The sequence below is a fragment of the Cavia porcellus genome, unplaced genomic scaffold (genome assembly GCF_034190915.1).
Source record: "Cavia porcellus strain 051 isolate PalLab524CR breed Dunkin Hartley unplaced genomic scaffold, mCavPor4.1 scaffold_9, whole genome shotgun sequence".
Classification (NCBI taxonomy): domain Eukaryota; kingdom Metazoa; phylum Chordata; class Mammalia; order Rodentia; family Caviidae; genus Cavia; species Cavia porcellus.
The window spans coordinates 12,493,562-12,517,567 of NW_026947492.1; the positions used below are offsets into that span (position 1 = coordinate 12,493,562).

The window sequence follows — 24,006 nt, forward strand, 5'->3', positions numbered from 1 at the left end:
CCAGTGTATTATTATTTATGAGTAGTACTCCATTGTATAAAAAAAACCACATCTTTTTGTCCATTCTTCAGTTGATGGGCATTTGGGTTGTTTCCAAGATCTGTCTATTATAAACTGTGCTGCTATAAAACTGGGTGCACATAAATCACTGTGGTATAATGTATTTAATTCTTTTGGGGGAGATACCCAGAAGGGGAATTGGGTTGAATGGGACCTCTAATCCTAGTTTTTGAGGAATCTACACTGATTTCCACAGTGGTTGTACCAGTCTACATCTGACCAATGGTCAAAAAGGGTTCCTTTTTCCCTTAGCTCCCTTCCCCAGCATTTGTTACTGGTAGATTTCTTGGTAATAGCCATTCTTTCTGGGGTGAGGCTGAATCTCAGTATTTTTTTAATTTACATCTCTCAAGAATGACCAGTGATGCTGAACATTTTTTCACATATTTATTTGCTGTTCATATTTCCTCATCTGAGAAGTGTGTATTCATCTCAGATGGCCATTTCTAGATTGGGTCTTTAAATGTATGAGGATTGATTTTTTTGAATTCTTTATATGTTCTCAGTAGTAATCCTTTGTCTGAGGAACAGCTGGCAAACATTTTCTTCCATGTCGTCGACTGTCTTTTTACTCCTAGTGGTTTCTCTTGCTTTGCAGAAGTTTTTCAGTAGGGTGAGATCACAGTTGTTGATTCTTTGTGATAATTCCTGTGCACTCTGGGTTTTGTTCATAAAGTCTTTGCCTACATCTGTGCCTTCAAGAGTTTTACCTATTTTGTCTTCCAGCAGATTTCATGTTTCTGTTTTAATATTAAGATCTTTGATTCATTCTGATTTTAGTTTAGTACATGATGAAAGATATGGGTCCAACTTTAATTTTGGCATGCATAGAGCCAGTTTTTCTAGCACCATTTATTAAAGAGGCTATCTTTCTTCCAATACATGTATTTGACACCTTCGTCAAAGGTAAGGTGGCTTAGCATGTCTGCAGTTATTTGTGCATCTTCTAATCAATTGCATTGATTTTTAGGGTTTTTTCCAGCACCATACTTTTTTTTTTATTACAGTAGCTATATAAAATAATTTGAAGTCAGGGATTATGATGCCCTCTGTCTTGTCTTTTTTGCCTAGGATTGCTTTTGCTATCCCAGGTTTCTTCTGGTTCCAGATAAATTTAAGAATTGTTTTCTCTAATTATGTGACATATGCTATCAGAATTTTGATTGAAATTGCATTGAATCTGTATAACAGTTTTGAAAGTATGGCTATTTTGAGTACATTGGTTCTTCCAACCCAAGAGCATGTAATCTCTCCATTTTCTAATATCTTCTTTTCAGAGTACTGTAGTTTTCAATGTAGAGGTCTTTTACATCCATTATTAAATTGATTCCTGGGTATTTCTTTTCTTTTCTTTTTTTGATGCTATTGTAAAAGGTATTGTTTCCCTGATTTCTCTCTCAGTGAGTTAGTTACTCATATACAGGAAGGCTATTGATTTTTGAGTGTTGACTTTACAACTAGCTACTTTATTGAATTTGCTTATTAAATTTAGAAGTCTTGGTGGGGTTTTTGGGGTCTTCTAAAGTAGAGTATCATGTCATCTGCAAATAACAGTAGTTTAACTTCTTTCTTTCCTATCTTTATTCCTTTTATTTCTCTTGTCTAATTGCTCCAGCTAAAGTTTCCAGGACTGTGTCAAATAAAAGTGGAGACAGTGGACATCCTTGTCTTGTTCCTGATTTTAGAGTGAAAGTTTTCAGGTTTTTTTTCCATTTAATATGATACTGGCTGTTGATTTGTCATAGATCGCCTTTATCACATTGAAATAAAGGCCATCTATTCCAATTTTCTACAGGATTTTTATTATGAATGGGTGTGGGGCTTTGTGAAAAGCTTTTTCTGCATCTATTGAGATGATTATATGATTTTTGTCCTTGGCTCTCTTAATATGTTGTATTACATTTATGGATTTACATATATTGAACCATCCCTGCATCCCTGGAATGAATCCCAATTGATCATCATGTACAACCTTTTTGATGATTTGTTGCAATCTGTTTGCCAGTATCTTATTGAGGATTTTTGCATCAATGTTCATTAGGGAGATTGTCCTGTAATTTTCTTTCTTAGTTGTATCATTCTCTGGTTTTGGAATCAGAGTAATGCTTACTTCCAAGAATGAATTTGGGAATATTTGTTCCCTTTCAATTTCATTAAAGATTTTGAGAACTAATGGTGTTAAGTCTACACTAAATTTCTTGTAGAATTCAGCAGCAAATCCATCAGGACCTGGGCTTTTCTTTGTTGATAGGTTTTTAATTACATCTTCTATTTCGTTTATTGATATTGTGTTATTTAGGATTTTTATATGTTCTTGATTCAGGTTTGGTAATTCATGTGTATCTAAGAATCTATCCATTTCTTCTGTATTTTCCATCTTATTAGAATACAAGTTTTCATAGTAGGTATAGATGATTTTCTGGGTTTCTGCAGGGTCTGCTGTGATTTCACCTTTTTGATTCCTAATTGCATGGATTTGAGTCTTTACTTTTTTTGATAAGATTGGCTAAGGGTTTGTCAATTTTGTTTAATGTTTCAAAGAATTAAATCTTCAATTCATTGATTCTTTGTATTTTTTTTAGTCTCCAGTGTGTTAATTTCTGCTGTCATCTTTATAATATCCTGCCTTGCATGAGCTTTTGGTTTAGCTTGTTCTTCTTTTTCTAGAATTTTGAGGTTCAAAATTAAGTTGTTTATATGTGCTTGCCCTGTTTTCCTGATATGAGTATTTACTGCTATAAATTTCCCTCTTAGGAGTGCTTCCATTATGTCCTACAAGTTGTGGTATATGATATTGTCATTATCATTCAACTGTAAAAAGTGTCTAATTTCTTCTTTAATTTCATCTGTGACCCATTAGTTGTTCAGTAGGGTGCTATCTAATTTCCATGCATTTATGAAGTTCTTGTGGTTTCCTTTGGCATGGATTTCCTACTTCATTGCACTGTGGTCTGATAATGCATGAAATAGTTTCAATTCATTTGCATTTACTTAAGCATGTTCTATGAGCCAGCACATGGTCTGTTTTGGAACATGTCCCATGTACAGCTAAGAAGAATGTGTGTTCTGATGTTGTGGGGCATAACTCTATCGACATCTACTATGTCCATTTGCTCAAAAGTTTGACATAGTTCTAGTATTTCATTATTGATTTGTCTAGTTGATCTGTCTTTTTGTGGCATTGGGTTATTGAGGTCTGCCAGTACAATTGTATTAGGGCTTATTTGATTTTTTATGTCTGTTAGTAATTGTTTTATATAGTTGGGTGCACTGGTGTTTGTTGCATATATATTTATGATTGTTATCTCTTCCTCTTGGATTTTTCCCTTTATGATGATGTAGTGACCTTCTTATCTCTCTCCATCAGTCTTAGCTTGACATTCACTTTTTCTGCAAATAAAACAGCTACTCCTCCTTTTTTCTGAGTTCCTGTCACATGGAATATTATTTCCCATCCTTTGACTTTCAGTCTGTGGATTTGTTTTTGAATTATATTTGTTTCTAGCATATTGTTGTATCTTGCTTTTTGATCCATTCTGTCAATCTGTGTCTTTTGACTGGTGAATTGAGACCTTTAACATTGATGATTAAAACTGATATATATTGACTTATCCTTGTCATGTTATTTCCTGTTGATCCGCACCCCCTTTTTCCTTCCCTCTAATTGTTTGCCTTCCCTGAAGGATTCCTTTTTTGGGGGTTTGTAGTAATTATCTCTAGAATGTCCTTCAGAATATTTTGGAGTGCTATTTTGGTGGTCATAAGCTTCCTCAGATGTTCTTTGTCTTGGAAATATCTTATTTCTCCACCAATTTTGAAATATAGTTTTGCAGGATACATAAATCTGGGTTGAAAGTCATTTTCCTTTAGAATTCGGAGTACTTCACTTCAAGCTCTGTTTGACTTGAGACTTTGTGCTGAGAAGTCATCTGTGATTGTGATGGGCTTTTCTTCATAGGTGATTTATTGCTTTTCTATAACAGCTTTTAAGGTCCTATTCTTATGTTGAATTTCTGGAATCTTGGCTATGATATGCTTAGCTGTAGATTATTTTTTGATCATTGCTAACTGGAGTTCCATATGCCTCATTTATTTGTATGTCAAATTGTTTTTCTCTATGCAGAAAGTTTTCTGTCATGAGGTCTATGAACGTTTTTTAGTCATTTGTGGTATCTCTTGCTTGTTCACTGACACCAAATAATCTTGTTATTCTTCTTTGTCTCATCTAGCAGCTACTTGATTGATTTCTCATGGTCCCTTGCTAGTTTAGAGAAATTTTTTTCTTTTCCTAGTCATTAACTGCAAGCCTGTCTTCAGTATCTGAGATCCTGTCCTCCCAGTGGCCTAATCTGTTTCAGATACTTTCAGTGGACTTTGTATTCTCCTGGATATCTGCTTGAATCTGCTTTATGGATTCCATTTCTTTCCTGTGCTACACTTCCATAATTTGCTTAAGCTTGTCTGTTTTTGTCTGTGTCTGCTCTAACATCATGATGTATACCTCAGTAATCTCTAGTTATTTGAGAGACATTTCTGATTTCATTTTTTCCAGAACCTCTTTCAATGCTTTGTTGTTTGTACTTCAGAGTGACCTGGTGGGAGGCTTTTGGATTGTCCCACCTCACTGTCCCCTGGGTTTGCCTTTGGTGAGCTGGATGTCTGGGACTGCATATTGTTTGAGTGTCTTCTCATTTCTTTTCTTTTTTTAGTTTAATTCCTGGGGTGATGCTTATAAGTTGCCTATGGTGGCTTGCTTTATTTCTAGTATTTAGGGCCTTTAGGCGATGACTGCTTCTCTGAGGTATCTTCTAGATGTAGCTCGTTTTGGGTTTTGAGTCTGTTGGAAGATCTTGCCTCTTCAGTTTATTGGGGATGAGAAGTTATTTATTGCTCATTTGGCCTAGTTCTTGGTTCTGTGGCACTGTGCCACAGTATTTTCTATGACCCCTAGTTAATCTCAGTCATGGAAATCAGGGCCAACAGCTGTTTAGAACAATTAGAGCAATTTTGGTTGTGGTAGAACCAGTAGCATCAAACACAGCCTATAATGCAACAAACTGAGCTAACCCTTAATTTGCAACTTTTAACCATATGACTAGATTTGTGATTACATAATAAAATGTAAAACAAACCAGATAATTATACACAATCTGTTAGTCTGTAATGAGTCAATTTTGATTAAGGAGAAAATAGAGAAGTGGAAGGAAAGAAAGAGATTACAAGTAAGGTTGGAGGACAAAAGTGTATCCTTCCAACTTGGAGAAATTAGTGCAGAAGGAAAAGAGAGATGGAAGAGATACAAGGAAAAACAGAACAGAACCACACCCACAAAGAGGTTAGGGACCACCCTCACACTCCTAAAGCAATGAAGGAGAAAGAGAAAATAAAACTAAGTGAAACAAAACAAGCAAACAAACAAAAAAAGAAAATAGTCCGCTCCCACGATTCTCTCTGTGCTCACTGGTACACAGCCCCTGGAGACAGAGGCCTGCATCGTGCCACTCTATGCCAGCAAGTCAGCAGCTGCTTTAGGCGGAGCAGTAGTTAACCTTAGCAGGCCTGCTCCAAGACCAGACTCATTGGGCTCGCCACAGTCCAAACAGTTTCCATGGATCTGTGCCCAGCTCGTAGCTCCTGGAAGAAGCCAGCAGCAGTTCTGGTTCTGGGCTTATCTGGCCCGACTCCAAAATGGCCCCAGCCAATCGCTCTCTCCCACTGGAGGATGAGTCCTCTGCACTCACTGCCAATCAGTGCCATCTTCCCCATCCACTGCTCCCCTCCACTGCTGTTTCTCTGCAGCGGCCTGTAGGGTCACCAGCCACCACCCCCACCAGGACTGTGCATCCCCAAGTTTGAACAGCTCCTCTTGTGCAGTGAGTCTGGCTCACAGCAAAGGTGCTACCAGCTACCGCCTTCTTCTTCATGCAAGGTTTTCTTTTTACTCTCTCAGTGGGCTCCAGTTCACACTTCAGATTCTTCCTGGGTCTGGGGGACTCACTTCCTTCTTTCTTGCCTTCCTCACCATGCTGTGTTCCAGCGTCTGGATGGCAACCCTCAGAGAGGCTGTTTTCCCTGCACTTACTGCTCTGTCATCTTCTTGGAAGTCCCCACAATGTTTTAAATCATCCTGCTGGGCTCTTTGCTCTTCATTTGCAACATAAATCTGACTAAAAGCCCCCAACAGTAACCATGCCACAGCCTCAACATTTGACTGCCTTGAAATTTCTTCTGCCGGATTTGTTAGTCCACTTCCCTTAACTTTATTCTCAGGCAAATCTCTGGACATGAGCAAAATGCAGAGAGACTTTCTGCCAAGTCATAACACACATCTTCTGGAGTCCAGCACCCAGTGCCGTCCTTGGCAGAGCCTGGTGTTTACTTGTTTTTTAGAGTCTTAAGTTCTTGAAGGAGAGGACATAAATGATCAATGAGTTTAGAGGTTGTAAGTATCTCTCACTAGTACAGCTACATTTCATGTTAGAATGGTTCTGTATGGCTAAACTCTAAGCTCTCAAGGGAGGGCTGTTTTGTGTTCATTTTTTAAAAATTAGATACTGATATATAAAATAATAAACTTTCTAAGGGTTTTTTTTTTTTTTTTTGCATTCTTTTTTTTTTTTCCTTTTCTTTTGGGTACCAAGAATCAAACTCAGGACCTTCCACTTGCTAGGCAGGTGCTTGTGCCACAAAGCTATATCCCTGGGCCCAAAAGTTGATTTTTTTTTAAGAACATAAAATTATCCTTAATATTTAGCAAGAATAACTTAGCAAGAATCTTGATTGTAGAGAAACTTGTGTATTGGGCATGTGCTATTCTGGTGCTGCTGTTACAAGGAGGTAGCACGGCAGCAGTAGATGTTCCAGAAACTTCCTAGTAGTTCTGTGTAACTATACTATTGTCCTCTAGTGGCAGGTCCCCTTCCATGTGCAGCAGGTTGATATTTCTTGGTTTTGTCTTCCAATTACATGTAAATCATGATAGTTTTGAAAAAGCTCTCTTCTCTTTCAATATATTAGTTTTTAATATAATATTTAGTTTTTAAATTTAATATTAGCTTATTTTCTTTTAATTTTTAATGAGTATCATGTAACATTGTGTTTATTTAATGAAATTTTGTGTTTGTCTCCTGAAAATGCATTGATTGCATGTCTGTAGCATTAGAGAGTATAAATTATAACCCTTTCTGAAGAAACCAAGAGTCCAACATAGTCTGAAGTCTAGTGAATGGCAGGATCTCAGCGGTCCTTATGTATCTTCGCCTCCTGTCCATAGCAAGAGGGCCATCCTTACCAGGGAAGCACTATCAGGCCAAACTGATACAACAAAATTTCTGCTTATTTTAATTTACATATGTCCAGCCTTGATTGCAATTCAGTTCCGAATATCTCTGAAAAGAAGAAAAAATAAAGGTCCATTTCTGTTGTGGTCTCACTGTGTCTCACGTAGAACAAGTCATGTCCCTGTGGGGCCTCTGTCTTCTTACACTGAGGAAGTTGAATGGCACTTCTCTCTAAAGTCCTACCAACTCTTGACAGCCTGTGAACCTGATGATACAGGAAAATAGAGACAGGGGCTGGGGATTTAGCTCAGCGGCATAAGCACCTGCCTTGCAAGCAGGCAGTTTTGAGTTCGATCCCTGGTACCGGTAAAAAAATAAATAAATAAAAAGAAAATAGAGAAAGATTATCTATTAGTTTATTGGGTATTCTCCGGTGAGTTCTAGTCTTTTCCTTCTTAATCCTGTGTGATGCTTCTGATAAGAGAATTATTTTAGTATCATTCACTGAGATCTGTCCCTGGAAATATCTTTTTTTCCCTCTTTTTCTTTGGAATATTTTTTAAAATATAACTTCCTCCTGAACCCGCAGGCTGATGAAACATTAGTCACCCTTTTGCCCTAGTCTTACTGCCAGTTTCCAAGAAACTTTGGGGCTGGGGATTTAGCTCAGTGGCATAAGCGCCTGCCTTGCAAGCAGGCAGTCGTGAGTTCGATCCCTGGTACCGAAAAAGACAAAAAAAAAAAAAAAAAAAAAAGAAAGAAAGAAACTTGGAGGCTTCCGTGGGAAAAGATCTGTCATTCCTGGTTCCAGGAGACTCACTGGTCACTGACTGAGGAGGGGCTGTGAGACTTCCCAAAAGTTAGAGTCCCTGCAACGTGCGTGAACTGGGTTGGAGATTTGCCAAGCCAGTGTACCATCAGAAAACCATTGTAAACTGCAGGAGTAAGTCCCAGACAACTCAGAAACTGTGATGCAATCAAATATTTACATATAGCTCCAGTGAAAGGAGAGGAGACAAAATTGCTCTTATACCTGGATATCTCCTAAAGTAAAAAACTCAAAAAAAGAAAGTCAAATAATCTCAAATTGTCTTCTTTTCCTTTTAGAAACTGTCCTCTTTGGGATACATGATAGTTTGGCTGTCGGTGGCATTTACCTGTATAAGCAGAGAGCCTCGTACTATCCTAGGCTAGCTCAATACTATAAATATAGAGCTTGCTTTGTGGGAATTTCCACTATATTGGGAGGATGAGAGGCAGGTTCTAGATCTTCAGACATGAGTTATGAACTCAATTCTTAACTTTTTCTTCTTTTCAGAGATATTCGGAGCTGCAATCAAGGCTGGACATATGTAGATTAAAATAAGCAGAAATGTTGCTGTATTGAGCCAGAATAGCTTAGCAGCGATGACCAAAGAGCTCATCAGCTGGTTACCTGATTCCCAGCTTCATTTCAAAACATGAGGCCTTACAGCAGGAGCAGGGAGTTTGAAGATGGTTTGAGGAAGGAAGGAAGGAAGGAAGGAAGGAAGGAAGGAAGGAAGGAAGAAAAAGAAAGAAAGAAAGAAAGAAAGAAAGAAAGAAAGAAAGAAAGAAAGAAAGAAAGAAAGAAAGAGGCTGTAGGGAAAGAAGGCCAAAGATCAGGATCATCTACAGGATTTATAACTAGGCCCTGGGATTTTTTTTTTCTTCCTTCAAACCGTCTCTCTGATTTACTCCCTTGTTCTATCCCAGTTTAGCCAAGTCATTTTCCTGCACATCTTCACAACTAAACTCCTGCATAAAGTGCGTCTTCTGCTCTCCAATCTGTCATGAACAAGCTGCCTATTCAGTGTCCCTGAAGACACACCTTCACCGTGTCACTTGCTGCCCAAGAATCTGCATGGGCTCCGTGGTTACTGCTCTACTGAGACTCGGCTTAGCGTGCAAATGTTTATAATTTCTGCAGCCAGCTTCATTTCCTTCTGCTCTCCACCAACCATGACTCCTTCTCCAGCAAGTTTGGCCTCCTTCTTATCCCCCAGCATCCGTGTGCTTCCTGGGCCTTTGCTTTTCACCTCAAACGCTCTCCTCCTTCTTCTCTGGCCATCTGAATCCTGCTCGCCTATTCAAGCTCACCTTTCTCATTTCCTGCAAACATGAATTACTGCTGGTTGTGCCTGATTATTCCTGCAGCCATCGCTTTCCCTGGGGCTCCCCCGGACCCCTACATCTCCACTTAGCAGTGCGAGTGTCTTTGAGAACCCATCTGTGCAGAATAGTGTGTTGCATTTTGCAAAGGTTTCCAAGACAAGTATTAAAAATAATAACTACAAATTATTGGGTACAAACAACGTGGCAGGTATCATCCATTATGCATACATTACATCTGATTTTTGCAAGGACCCCGAGAGGTAACTGTGCCTTTTTCCAGATAAAGTTACTGAAGCTAGTAATGATGTCCCCAGTAGTACAGCCAGGATTCAAGACAGGGTCTGCCTTCTACCAAAGCTTTGTCTTTATTTCTCAGCTAGAGAAATCATTTCTGCCCTTAAAAGTGTTTACAATCCAATAGAGAAGACAAGTTCATCAATACCACTTTTCTGTCTTTCCCACTCACTAACTTGCAGTTACCTACACTGAACTCGGGTAGAGATCTTGAGAAGTTTCCATTTCGTGCAAGGCTTTTGATCTTGAGAATGACTAAAACATAAGTGAGCGTTAAAAAGATCAATTCAGCCATTGAATTATGTTGGGTAGGACAGAGTGCACAGAGGGTTAGGAAGCAGATGAGTGCGTGGCTCCTGCAATATCCAAATGAGCAGTAAATACACCCACATGAAAACATGGGAAGGAAATGATGCGGCAGACACAGAAGGTAATATGCTACGTAGAGGAGAGGGGAAGCTGGGACCAACCTGTGAACATCAGAGATCAGTCTGTTAGCAAAAGTAGAGGAACATGGAGAGGCGAGAGGCCAGTGGGGAAAGTCAGTGTAACTCTGGCCATACTGAGCGATGCCCTGAATTGTGTCCAGAAAGAAGTTGCAACTTTGGCCCTGGGCCTGGGTGGAGATGAGCCTTACAGGTTAGTTGTCCTAGTTGGATTAAAGACTAGAATCTTGTGTTCACAAAATGCCAGAGTTGAAAATACTTTAGAGTTGATCAGCCAATTTAAGCAAAATGGTCCTCCATTGGAACATTACTTAACCTTAAAAAAGGAATAAAATACTAATAATGCATGTGATAGGATGAACCTTAAAAACTTGACAGTAAGTGAAGAAGCCAGTCAGAAAGGCCATGTATGGTACGGTTAATTTATACAAAATGTCTAGAATAGCTAAATCCATGGAGAAAGAAAGCAGATTAGTAGTTGCCAGAGGCTAGAAAGAAGCGAGACTGAATGATGAAAATGGTCTGGAATTAGCAGTGAGGGTTGAATAAATTTATGAATGTACTAAAATCCATCAAGTCCTACATTTTCAGTGGCAAACTGTATGGCTTTATGGGTTCTGTCTTGTTAAAATACGGAAGAAGACGGTCTCATAAATCTCCTACTCTGTCCCTCTACCAAATGACTCAGTGCCCTAACCCATTCCCTGTTTACCCTGGAGATGGAAAACACCTGGCCTAGGAGACGTCCTGTCACACAATAAGCCCTCCCAGGACGTGGAGGCCTCCACTTGGGTAAAGAGCATGGTCTTTGGCGTCATAGTCCTGGCTCTGCCACATCAAACCGTCCCAGTTGTGCCACTTCCTAACTTGAGTGACCCTGGCCAAGACAGCTGACCTTACTAAGCCTCAGCTTCAGTATCAACCAAAGGGAAGTAGCACAGGGTCTTAGTTACTTTCTTGTTGCCGGGACAAAATACCTGACATCACAAGTTAAAGGAGGAAAGGTTTATTTAGCTCACAGCTTGCTGAGGTTTCAGTCAGCTCCAAGGCAGCAGAGTATGGCAGAAGAGAAACTGTGTACGACAGGGCGGGCAAAGGCCATCATCCTGCCTTCCGTTTTTGTATTCCATCCAGCCTCAGGGCCAGTCCAGTAGGTTGGGCGCCACCCACACCCAGGATGGAGCTTCCTATCACCCACACCTAGAAACATACTAAAGCAATCAGTGGATTAATTCAATCGTCACACCCTTAATCTAGTGCCACACACCCCTGATCCAGCCGCCTCCCAAAAGCCCCATTTATGAGCAGATGAGGCTTTGGGGGAGCACCTAGATTTAAGCTGTAATACATGAGTACCTGCTGCAGAGGGCTGCTTGTGAAACCGAAGCAGTTCGTATGAAATGTAGTGCCTCATACACTGCAAATGGTCGATAAATAGTAGAGTTTTGTGGGGTTTTTTTGGCCTGCTCCTCACAATGCAAAATATCTAGTGAGAGCATAACTGGTCTTTAACTGCCCAAAAGCCCCAAAAGTCTATCGCACCAAGTTGGGGAAGAGAGGACAAGAGGTCAAATGGAACGAGCTATGCTGGGTTTCACAATTTCAGAATTTCATTAGGATCTACTGATGGATTTGTACGAGGTCTATCTGCCAGTGGTTCTGTTTTTACCTTCAAGAGCCATGTGTGTCAGGCAGCAAGAGATAGGATGCGCCTTAGCTCTTGACAGGAGATGCCAGGGAGCTCCATGTGTAGTATTAGTGTCTTTCCTTCAATTCCAAAGACCCAGTGATATTAAGAGAGCTCAAAGTGGTTTTATTTAGGATACAGCAGCTGATCGGAACCTTCCAACCACCCCACGCTCTTTGGTAACTGAAAAATATAAAGGGAAAGATAGTTGGCAGAGTGTATGAAAGTAATTCGGTGTTGTTCCCTATTTTCTTATCCTAAGTTTAGACTTAATGTCCTTATTTTGGCTGAGATGAGCCAAGCACTATGAAATGATGTGGCACCAAGAGCTAGACAGGAGACAATTTATTTACGTTTAGTCATCTAGAAGATTCAGCAACGTTTTATAAGCCATTTGTTCTATGAGGTGTCTAATGCAATCCTGGCATTAGCCGAAGATGTCTCTTGCATTGCTTCATAAAACACTGGCATCAGCACGGTGGAATCAGCCTTTACAATGCCTGCACCGAGACCACGGCCCCTCCCACTTCCCTCTCCTGCCCGTGGGTCACTGCCCGCTGGACAGCTGGAACCACACACCTCACCCGTGTCACTTTCAGAGGAGCGGAACAACCTAGATCTCCTTGCCTGCTTTTGGTGCTGTTTGTTTTAAACAGCATTTTTCCAGATGTCAGTGGTGTGAAGTGTTTCTCCCAATCAATCTTTTAACCTTCTTGTTGATATTTATTCAGCTCTGTTGAATATATTGTATTAAACTGTGCTCCATGGATGGGAGAATAAATCTGAATTTCTCTCTGTTCTCTAGAGACATAATAATGTTTCCTATTATCTGAGGTTATTGCTTTGTTAGGATATTAATGAGCAGCTTCTCTACTGGAAACTAGATAGCTTCTGTTTTCCATCGACTCCCAAACACACAGTTTTGAATTAGCAGGGAAACAAAGTGTAATTTCTTGACTTATCTCTGATTTTTGGGTCTCTTTCTCCATTTCACGCCATGGTCAGTCATTTGGTGCTTCCACCTGTCCATTTCCTCTGATCCTGCCACTAAAAATGTCATGAAACGCCCCACTCTGTGACTTTACATTTACTTCTAAATCATTTCTGATCATACATGCTGTATTTTCTTTATTTAGGTCTGAGATATAATTAGGGAAGGGCCCTGACCGAAAGAGACTTAGCCCCCTTTCTCTCACCCTGGTGTTGGTGAAGCATGCTGCCTGGCATATTCCTGTGGACCCCGAGTTTCTTTTCTAATGGCCAACGGGAGGGTGCCTCGAGGGCAGTCCAGACATGTGATGCTGGCTTGTTCACCTTTCTTGTGCTTAATGAGATTCTTCGCATACTGTCACTATACAGTACATCTTCTATTTTTGTTATTTAACATTTATAAATGTCATCCATGTTCTTTGTTAGACACAAACAATGGCATGGCTCTGTCTGGGTTTCGAGTCTGCAAGGTTTGGTTTCAGCTCTGGTAGTTAAAAAAAATGTACAGTACTCGATGGATGTCACCCTAGAGGATGTTTTCCAAATATTTTCCATTAAATTAATCCACATTGCTCCCTGCCTCAGGGACGTATATCTGGAATCAGGCACATATATGCAACAAAGCACAAAATAAGAGTGTTATAAATAAAGTATACTTGAAATTCTTGTGAAGTAAGATAGGCTTCACTTTTACTTTTACTTCAGTTAGGTTGAATTTTTCAGCTACTTTGGTATCACCTATGTTTTTTGTCCTACAAAGAATGTTTTGATCTTTTCACTGAGCCCAAGGCAAAACTGGTGACTCACCTCCATTATAAGAAAAGAAACTGGAACCTCAAGGAGCAGAGTTTGAATTCAGTTCACTTGAGTGTACGGCCTGGTTCAGTGAAACACTCTACCTAGAGTCCTATGTTGGTCTGTACCTGTAGAACAAGACTGCTCATTTAAAATCAGAAAATGCCACGCCAAGGCTCATAGCTTATTAAATAGGACGCTTTCCTGTTTTGGAGAAGAAGATAATGCAACTCAGAGGGTGGGGACAAGGAACAAATATGATGGTGGCTGTCAGGTTCCTTGGTAAACCATGAAGTGCAGTGCAAATGTTAGTGGTTATAAAGCACAGTGGTGACAGGAACTATATACCTGTACCGTGGCCATTGAGAAGCATTCTGAGGATGATTATGGTTCCATTTGTACACACTTACATGTGTATACCCACATGTATTTTTCAGGAGCTTGTATCTTTTATTTATTCTTTTGGTAGAGGATGCTTGAGTTGAACCTTCCCATGCTGCACCCCTGAGCTTCTCCCCACCCTCCCTAGCCCATTTTTGATGAGTAAGAGGCAGCAGTATGGAGCTGAGGGCTGACGTTGGTGGGGTGAACAACCCCAGAAGTGCACCCACAGAGCCACGCCTCTGGTCTGTGCCACTTGGGGTGAGCCAGCTCCTGGCCACAGGGAATTTGCTACCCACAAGAGTGTCTCCAAGTATCAAGGACAATGCCTGGTATCTAAAAACCACCGAGAGGGCTATGGGTATAACTCAGCGACATAGTGCCTGCCTGGCAAGCACGAGGTCATGAGTTCAATCCCTGGTTTTAAAAAAAAGCTATGGAGAAATTATTCACTAAATTCATCTGAAGTTTGCAAACAGCCCTAGGAGTAACCTCCATTATTATCATCATTTTTTTTTTCTGGTCTTTTTTTGACACAGTGTCTCATTATGCAGTTCAGGGTGGCCTTCAACTCACTTTGGAGTTCAGGTTGGCCTTGAACTTGAAGTGACCTTCCTGCCTCAGTCTTGCAAGTGCTGGGATTACAGGCAGGCACCACCACGCCCAGCTCTCCATTATTTAATAAATAGCCCACCACCATTTATGCACTTCGTTAGCCAATACCACCATAAAACAGATCCTGTATCGCTAAGTAGAAAATAAGTATCTTGTCTCAAGGCAGGTAGGAAATGTATAGATGTTTGTACATAGGTATTTTTGCCTGGATCTCTCTCTTTTGTGTTTGATTTTTAATTTTGCTTCTCCATGCCTTTTTCTATACCAAATTTTTAAGAGAACCATATCGCCTCCACAGTGGGCCCAGTTAATTAGCATCTGAACAACAGTGCACACCATCAGATGGGGAGGAAGGTAATTTGGAGACGGTTTGTATTTAGAGGAACGAGGTATTTCTGTGTGTGCTGAGTTTCACCCAAGTGCTTAGTGCTTGAAGAAAACCAGCCTTCTTCTAGGCAGAGACGCAGCCTGACTCAGAGGCACAAAGCAGGAGACAGATTGAGATACTCTTCAGTTTTCTTCCACCTGTTTTCATTCCTGCGTGTGTATGTATGTGTGTATTTTCTAAGAAATCTTTTTAAAAACAAGCACGATGTTCCAACCTTTGTCTTACTTTGAAACTGTCTTCTTTTCATGTAAGTATGTGACCTTTTTCAACAAGCCCATGAATACTATTTACCTAGTTATACTTGAATATGTCAATAATATTGCTTTTGTCAGTACAGCATGCAAGTAATTATTGCATTTTCTAGTATAGTGTTAAGCATCTTCACTGCCTTTCAAGAAACGTACCTATGAAAAAAAAAAGACCAAAATCATAGGGCAAGCGTGCGTGCCTGTGTGCGTATGTGTGTGCGTGTGTGTGTGTGCACGTGTGTGTGTATGTGTGTGCGTGTGTGTGTGTGTGTGTGTAGTGCTGGGAACTGAACCCACTGAGATAAGCAAGGTTTTACTTTCAGGAAGTGTCAGATTTCTTTAAAGATTCAAATTGCCTTTTAGACTTGGGATAAGGACAGAGGCTGAGACTCTAAGAATTTGGAAACAAAAGCTACTTCATTTGACCTCCTAGTCTACTGATGGGTATCTTCTATACCTGTATACTTCAATACTTGTATACTAGTATACAGTCCTCTGCTTGTATACTTCCAGTGCTGGTGAGCTCATTATCTTCCAAGGTAACTCATCAGTTCTGTCTTATTTGAGCTAAACTTGGCTTCTCTGTGAACTTTTCTCATTGGTTTTGGTCATGGCACAATATAGGGATGATCTTAAGTATCTGAATACAGCTATAACATCTTCCTTTAGTCTTTTCCAAATTAAGATAACTGAAGTCTTTTAAAATTAAGACTACTGCCCGGAACTGGAAAAACAGGAGTGGAAATGATTGGGCACTGAATTCCACAGTGGCCAATGGGAAACTCCTGTTGCAGGTAACTGGCAAGGCCTGTCTCCTAGAGCATCATAGTCAGGCACAAACTCTATCTGGAGAAGAACCCAGCCCTCACGTGGCTGCCTTAAGCAGACATCTGTCCTGGGTGCACAGAATGCCGTGTCTTCCTCCCTTCACTATTCTGAATTCCTCAGGGGAGCCTAAGCCCTTGAAAACTGCTGTGAGATGAAATGTAAAGGTTTTCCTTTAGGAGGAAAAATTAAATGGATCAGAGTATGTTTCCTGAAACTAGAAACTGTGTCCAATTTTTTCTTTCTGTCCCTTATACACTGCCTAATACCTTACTGGCAGATACACAGTACTCAATGAAGTGGTGCTCTATTGAGCTGAAAAAGAGAATTGGCCAGCGTTACATTGAAATATATACACGTTATATGTGATATTTACATAAACCCATGTTTATGCTCACAGATACATAATATATACATCTACGTCTATGAACTTTTTGCCTCCAAATACCTTTATAATATCTCTGTGTCACTGTGTAATAATTTGTAAGATGACTTAAGGCCACTATTCAGACAGAACTATACTCTGGATAAATGCCAAATGCCAAACCCCTGGAGCCACATGCCAACTCCTTTTTGAACCATGGTGGTATTACTTTGTGTGGGATGTGATCAAAACATGTGGCGAGTTTTTCAGTAAAAAGATTTACAGTAAAGAACACATTGTCCTTAATCTCCCCCCACCAAAAAAATGCTCCCCCTCGCTTTGAACACACTTATTGCATTGTTCTCACCGCTTTTTGAAAGTTCTGGAAGCCTTTCATGTCTCTAAGAGACGTGATCAAAAGTGTACAGAACGCTACTGCAGAGTGCCGTGCAGCAGAGAGACAGCCTCATAACGGCCGTACAGTGTGTCCTGGTCCACCCCCTTCCCCGTGTGTGGCAGCTGGTGGCTGCTGGCTCTTCCTCGAAGTAGAAATGACGAAGGGACATGTCAAGTCTGCTTAGTTTTCCTGAGAAGTTGCTCTTCTAACAAACCCAGTCCTGTTAATTACCAGGCTACATCAGGTGACACTGCTTTCCCTCCGGATAACAAGAAGCCTGTCAATCCTTTTTCTGGGAAAGCAGATGATGGAGGAAAACAGGCAGGAAATAGAAAAAGAAAAGAATCACCTGACACACATCTTCCCTTGAAGCCTGCCATGGAAACAAAAGGTTCTGATGGGAAGAAAGCAGTAGGAGTGAAGGATGCACTGCCACCTCAACCAGACTGGTGTTTGGCCTCATGTTATAAGACTGCTGAGCAATCAGAGAATTTGAAATCTGATGATGAACAACCACTTGCAACATTACCAGAATCTGACTGTGCCCAGAAGAACTTGTCCAGTGGGGACCAGGAACCATCGAGGCCTGCGGACCTTCTGAGAAGCTGCAAGGTTGCATTGCAAAGCATCTTTAGTGAGGCAATCCCCAAGATTCACAGGGCTGCCCACAAGGGCAACAAGGGCCGGGTGCGGCGTCTCATCATAGAAGAGACAGAGACAGGGAGCGCAGGACCGCTCTGCATTATGCCAGTATCTATGGCCGTCCAGAAGTGGTGACACTGTTGTTAAAAAACAAGTGTGATATTAATGCCTGTGACCATAACAATGGCACCACTCCGATTCAGGCTGTAAAATGGTACGAGGAAGGCTGTGCTAATATTCTTTTGGAGCATGGTGCAAATCCAAATATTGCCAAGGCCAAGGGCAGCACTGCTCTGCATCTTTTGATTTTTCATCCAAAGTCTTCACTAGCAGCAAAACTGCTTTCGCATGGTGCCGATGCTGAGGCACAAAACAAGGAAGGCCTCACACCACTTATGCTTGCTCTAAGGAAAAACAGAATGGAAGTGGCAGAATTGTTAAAAAGGACAGAAACAAATAATGTGGTGAATGAGCCAGAAAGAAAAAACTCTCAATGTGAAGAAAAGGAATCTTCAAATGCTGACAATAGCCCTCCAGTGGTTGCAAGTGAATCTGAGACTTCTTTAACACCAGTGGTTGCAATTAAAATTGAGGCTCCATTCATGCCAGTGGTTGCCAAAAAACCTGAGATTCCATTCGTATCAGATATAACCTTACCTGGGACTCCATCCATGCCAGAGCCTGAACCTTTTCCTGTGGCTCCATTCATGCCAGTGGTTGCCACTGAACCTGAGAGTCCACTCAAGTCAGGGATTGGTATACCTGGGACTCCACTCATGCAAGGGATTGGTAGACCTGGGACTCCACTCATGCAAGGGATTGGTAGACCTGGGACTCCACTCATGTAAGCGCCTGCTATTTCTGAAGATGACTCTGTAACCAGCTCTTCCAGCAAACCCAGTCCTGTTAATTCTTGGCCTACATCAGATGACACTGACTTTCTTCTGGATAACAAGAAAGAAGCAGAAAGGCCAAAAATTATAAGGCTGGAAAATGGTAGTTTGTTCTTGTAAAAACACAAGAAGAGCAAACAGCCAAAAATGTGACTAATGTGGATGAAGAGAAGAAAACTCCTCAAACTGATACTGTGTTGCCATTGGAAGCACAGACAGATGATGAATCTCCTTGGGATTCTGAGAGTATCTCTGAGAATCTTCCACAGCAGCCTGTCGATCCTTTTTCTGGGGATGCAGATGATGGAGGAAAATATGCAGGAAATACATAAATAAAAGATTTACCTGACACACATCTTCACTTGAAGCCTGCCATGGAAGCAAAAGATTGTGTTGCAAAGAAAGCAGTAGGAATAAAGGATGTAAAGACATTTCAACCAGATTGGAGTTTCACCGAGTCTAATGAGACTCTGAAGAGATCTGAGAAATTGATGCTTGGCCATCAACATTCACTTCTGGCAGAATCGGTGATGAAGAGTCCATCAGCATTCCCAGAATCTGAATCAGGTGACACACATCTTCACAGGAAGGCTGCCATAGAAGCAAAAGATTCTGTTGGGAAGAAACCAGTAAGAATGAAAGTTATACAGACATTCAAACTAGGTGATGGTTCAGTTTTCCAAGTCTTGGTTACCTAACATGGTGCAACTGAACCACTGTTGGCTCTTCTTGAAGTTCCTTGTATGTCATCATTAGAAGGTGGTTACATAATCTTATCTGGACACTTTCATACCTTTGCTGCAATGAGAATCCTGCACACCTGTTAGATACTGTTGAGCAAATTCTTTCTCTCTTGGTTCATCTCCTGTAGACGGTTATCTTGAGGTATTAGTAGATACCTGCTGGGCTATTTCTTACCTTACCAATGGTCCAAATGAATGTACTGAAATAGTTGTAAAAATAGGAGTTGTGCCCCATCTGTTGAAACTTCTAGGATCAAGTGAATTGTCCGTTCTGCCTCCCGTGCTATTAGCCATAGGGAATAATGTCACTGGAAAAGAAGAGACTCAGATTGTGAGAGATGCAGGATCATCTGCTGCTTTTCCCAGCCTGCTCATTCACCCCAAAACTAATCTTCAAAAGGAAGCTACATGGACAGAGTCAAACATCACAGTTGGCCAACAGGACCAGATACAGCAAGTTGTCCATCATGGATTAGTCCCTTTCCTTGTCAGTGTCCTAAGGCAGACTTTATGACTCAGAAGAAAGCTGTGTGGGCTGTGACCAACTACATGAACCATGGAGCAGTTGGCCAGGTTTATACTTTGTGCAGTCTTAACTGCGAAAGATAGGAAAATTATTTTTGTTCTTCTGGATGCCATTTCAAATATTTTTCAGGCTGCTAGAATCTAGGTAAAACTGAGCAGCTTAGTGTAATGACCAAAGAATGCGGGCGTTTGGCAAGCTTGAAGGTCTACAAGACCGTGAGAATGAGTCTATGAACAAGGTCTCATTAAACTTGATTGAGAAGTATGGAGAGCAAGATCAAAATGTTGTGCCAGAAACTACCTCTGAAAGCTGCACTTTCCGGATTTAGGGTTTGGCGCCTGGTACCTTTATGTCCTACGCATGCAGCTGAGGGACACATCAGTTTTTCTTGTGTCCCATGTTTGGCACAAGTTTGTCTGCTTCTCTACTGAGAACTCTTTTTTAAAATGTGATTTGTGTTTGTAGCACTTTTTACAATGAAACTATACTTGAATAGTTGCAAACTGTAAATATTATATGAAGGTTATCCTCTGAAGGGTTTCTTGGCACTCTGTGGAATCTCATATCTTGCATTTTCCTGTGAATAAAGATTAAATTCCATTCTTTGCTTTACCATTCTAAAAAATTAAATCACTAAATTCAATTAAAAAAAAAAAAGTAAAAATGACCATGAAGGGTAAAGGTTTTGAACTGATTCAGGATTTTGAGGCAACCATGACAGAACTACTAAAGATACAACACAGGACTTCCGGATCGGCTTCAGAAAGTGGCGAGGAGGACTTTTGTGCGCTTGAAAAGAATGGGAGATTGCGGCCATGTGTCTTCTCCTTTAATAAACTTGAATTTAAAATCCTTCAAACAGTCGCTGCATTTTTAAACCACACTGCATGCCTTCCATTGCTATAGTGATTCAGTTTTGCTCCCAGGTAGAAACTGCTGTCTGATCTGCCCGTCCCTCTGCCTCTTGGTCCTTGTCAGCTGAGTTATCTCTTCAGTTACTCTTGGAGACAGAGAAGGTAAACAGTAATAAGAGGAGAAGAGGCAGCTTCTTCAGTCCTTGTTTAGATTTTATTCCAAGTGACGTAAATGAACTTCACCCCTTCCCATGACGACGTCTCAGACAGCGTGCTTCCCTTCTGAGGCCAGAAACCTTGAATTTTAACTCAGTCTTGCTATTTCTTCCTGGAGGTCTATTTCTTTGGTGTGATGGGGGTAAGCTATACCTAGCCTAACGGTCAGAATCAAACGAGGAAAGATGGCTGTGGAAGGATAGAGCTCATCACAAGCAAAATGCTGCTCTGAGATCTGAGCACTGAGCCTCTAACATGGAGGGGTTGGTTACAAGCTTTTACTTGTGCAAATGATTGTCAGCACCCCTTTCCCGTACAGCCACAGCAGTACAGCATCAGCTAGTACGCAGGTCTTTAAAAGACTCAGACAGAATTCTAGCTTTTCACCCAAGCCAGAGTGTGTCCAAGGTCCTCAGCCCCAACTCTTGAATTGCCATTAACCATATATTCCTGCCTCCAACCCCACCCTACCCTACTTGCTAGCCTGGCAATGGACATGTAACAGAGTTAATGGCTCACACAGTACCATACAGAAAAGAGCCAATGTCTGAGTGGACAGAAACTGTCAGGAGGAGAACACACTACATCTACAGTCCCTGTAACTTGATTGTGAACTTCAAGAGGACAAGCCCTGGATGTGTCTTGTTTTCTGCTTTGTTTCTGGTGACTGGCACTCATGGTGAGACTGCATTAGGTTCTCGCGTTAGGGTGGGAAGCAGGGTTACAGAACTGAGAAGCAGGTTGTGTTCTGATGGGAGACGACCCAAATTTTCACTTTCATTTCAGCATGCACGGTGCTCTTTATGAGCAGGGTAATAAAGTAGAAATAAGAGAACTGGGGAAGGCAGCTGTGTTAGCCTGCAGCCGTCAAGGCAGGGCGGCTTTTCCACACTGGCTCAGGCTATTTGGCCAGCTAACCTAAGCAATATGATATGGTGAAGTTTGGCGACTACATGATGGTTACCCACAGGCCACATATGTGGTATTTGTCCTTAGCCAATACTTGTCCTTGATGTCACTGGGTAAAACTACTGTTTATTATGCCATCTTTTAAGGTGAGTAAAGAAGAATCAAAGAACATTTCTCCTCTTAGCTTCAGCTCTACTTCCAAAGTTCTTTTAGGTATTTTCTCTTAGAAAAGAACCATTTATCCCTCAAGTGACAAGAAGGACACAGTATTTATTATTTTCTTTTAATCTGCACTTTGAGCAAATGCTCCGATAAGACAGATGAACTATATAATACTACAAGGCAGTGTGGATGTACGGTCAGGCTCACGTTTCCTTTGACCTCAATTTTCTCAAATGTGAACTATAACTTCAGCCTGGATTTAGAGACTTCAGGCTTAGCAAGGACACTTCTGAGTTTTCAGTTAGGCCATTTTGCCCAACCAATGACAGGAGCAAGTTAGATTTGCCAGAACTGTGGACCCCACTACCCCTTAGTCTAGATGCTATACTTTGCAAACCTGTGACAAACCTTCCATAGAACCTTTAGAAACAGAAATGGCAGATAAACTGCTTCATGAATAAAATACTCTGCTTCATAGATAAAATATTCTGCTTCATGGATAAAATATTCTGCTTCATGGATATGCTTGAGACAAATCCAAAGAAAGACGCTAAAATATAGATCTGGGAGGACAAGTTTACTGTCAATTAGAGCAGACATGAAATGAAGTGAACACAAACTCTAATTAATACATGCAAGAGAAGCCCAGAGAAGCGGGAAGGAATTCTGTTGGAAAAGGACCAGATATTGAGATCTATGAAGCTTCTGGAAGAGGAGAATTCTAACGTTGGTTCTGAAGGTATATCTGCATGTACGATGGTGGGTGGGTGGGTCCCAGGCTGAAGTCCATCAATTAAGACAGAGGCATAGGACAGGATGCTCAGAACTTGAAACAGTTTGGAACCAATCAGTGTTTGAGACAAGAAGGGGTGGGAGTTGGGAGAGACAGAAGCAAAGAGGGACCCAGGATCTGTCCCAAGCAACCGGATGCAGTTTCACCTTCTGGTTTGCATGGACTGGTGGAAGGGTTTTCAGATTAGGCGTGAGTGGTCAGTCATGTTTATCTACATCACTCTGGCTGCTGCCTGAGGAGGTGTTGGAGGGAGCTAGTCCAAAGGGAGACCAGGGAGCAGCTTGTGGGAACAGTTTCTCACAGACAGTGACAGGAGGATGACTTATGCTACTAAGGAATGCGAGGATAAGTCCGCTGCCCACTGGGTAACTCAGTTGGCCCCGTTTATAGAGTAGGGTCATTATATGCTTGTGATAAGCCTTCAAAAGGAGCTCTGGAAGAGACATGGTAGGTAATTCAGATCAAGTATTCTTTGTGGGTGTATCTGAGACAAATACAAAAAAGAGAAGAAGCTAAAAATAAACCCCGGAGAACAAGCACCTTCCAGCAGGCTCTAGCCTGGGTTCACCAGTCCTAACAATCATGATTCCTAAGCACACCAAGCCTGTCTGTCTAGCACAGCACAGCAGCTGGCTCTGAGGGATTCTTTAAGTAAGAGTGTCCAGAGGAAGGGGCCCCATTTCCTGATCCTTGTGTTTCTTCATTTAAGATCAGCAGGGCCAGCTCACTGCCCTCTTATGCTGGATCCAAAAGCGACCTTCCTACCCCTAGAGCTGAGCTTGGGAAATTAGTTTGCCTAGAATTGAATTTTGATTGGCAAGTGGCACTGACATTCAGGAGGAAACGAGGTGGGAAGCAAGTAGCGAGGATTGCAAGAGAACTCAACAACCGGCTGCAGAGGAAAGAGACGGGAGAGCTGGTGGGGGCAAACCAGGCCTGGGCTCAGAGGCTGCCTGGCACTGCTGTTCACTCCGCTTTCAGGGGCTGCTGCTTCTCAGGCCACACACTTAAAGGAGAAAGTCAGGATCTCCCTTGTGGTGAGGGAAAAAACCGAGGTCTCACAAGGCCATCGTCAAAGTTTCCTCCATCCACCAGCGATCTCTGGAACCTGCATAAAGCTTCCCCTTCCTTCCCCGGGTCACAGAATGAGCATGATAGTGCAAAAAAAATACACAGACGCATTTCCCTTCACAGTATTTTCCTCCCCAGCCTATGGTCTCACTGACCTCGCCTCCTTCCAGCCAAAGGGATCAGAGATCCATGCACACTTGAAGTAACTAGCCATCACCTGCTTCCTTCATCTTTATAGAGATTCGGAAACAGAGGCCAGGCCGAGGGAGGTGAAGTCATTTGCCAGAGTCACAG

The 24,006-nt window shown here is 41.5% G+C and overlaps 1 pseudogene; it reads left to right on the plus strand.

Moving 5' to 3' along the window:
* Positions 1 to 18,404: 18,404 nt before the first annotated feature.
* LOC100723657 (importin subunit alpha-1-like) lies at positions 18,405 to 20,060 on the plus strand (annotated as a pseudogene).
* The last annotated feature ends 3,946 nt before the right edge of the window (positions 20,061 to 24,006 follow it).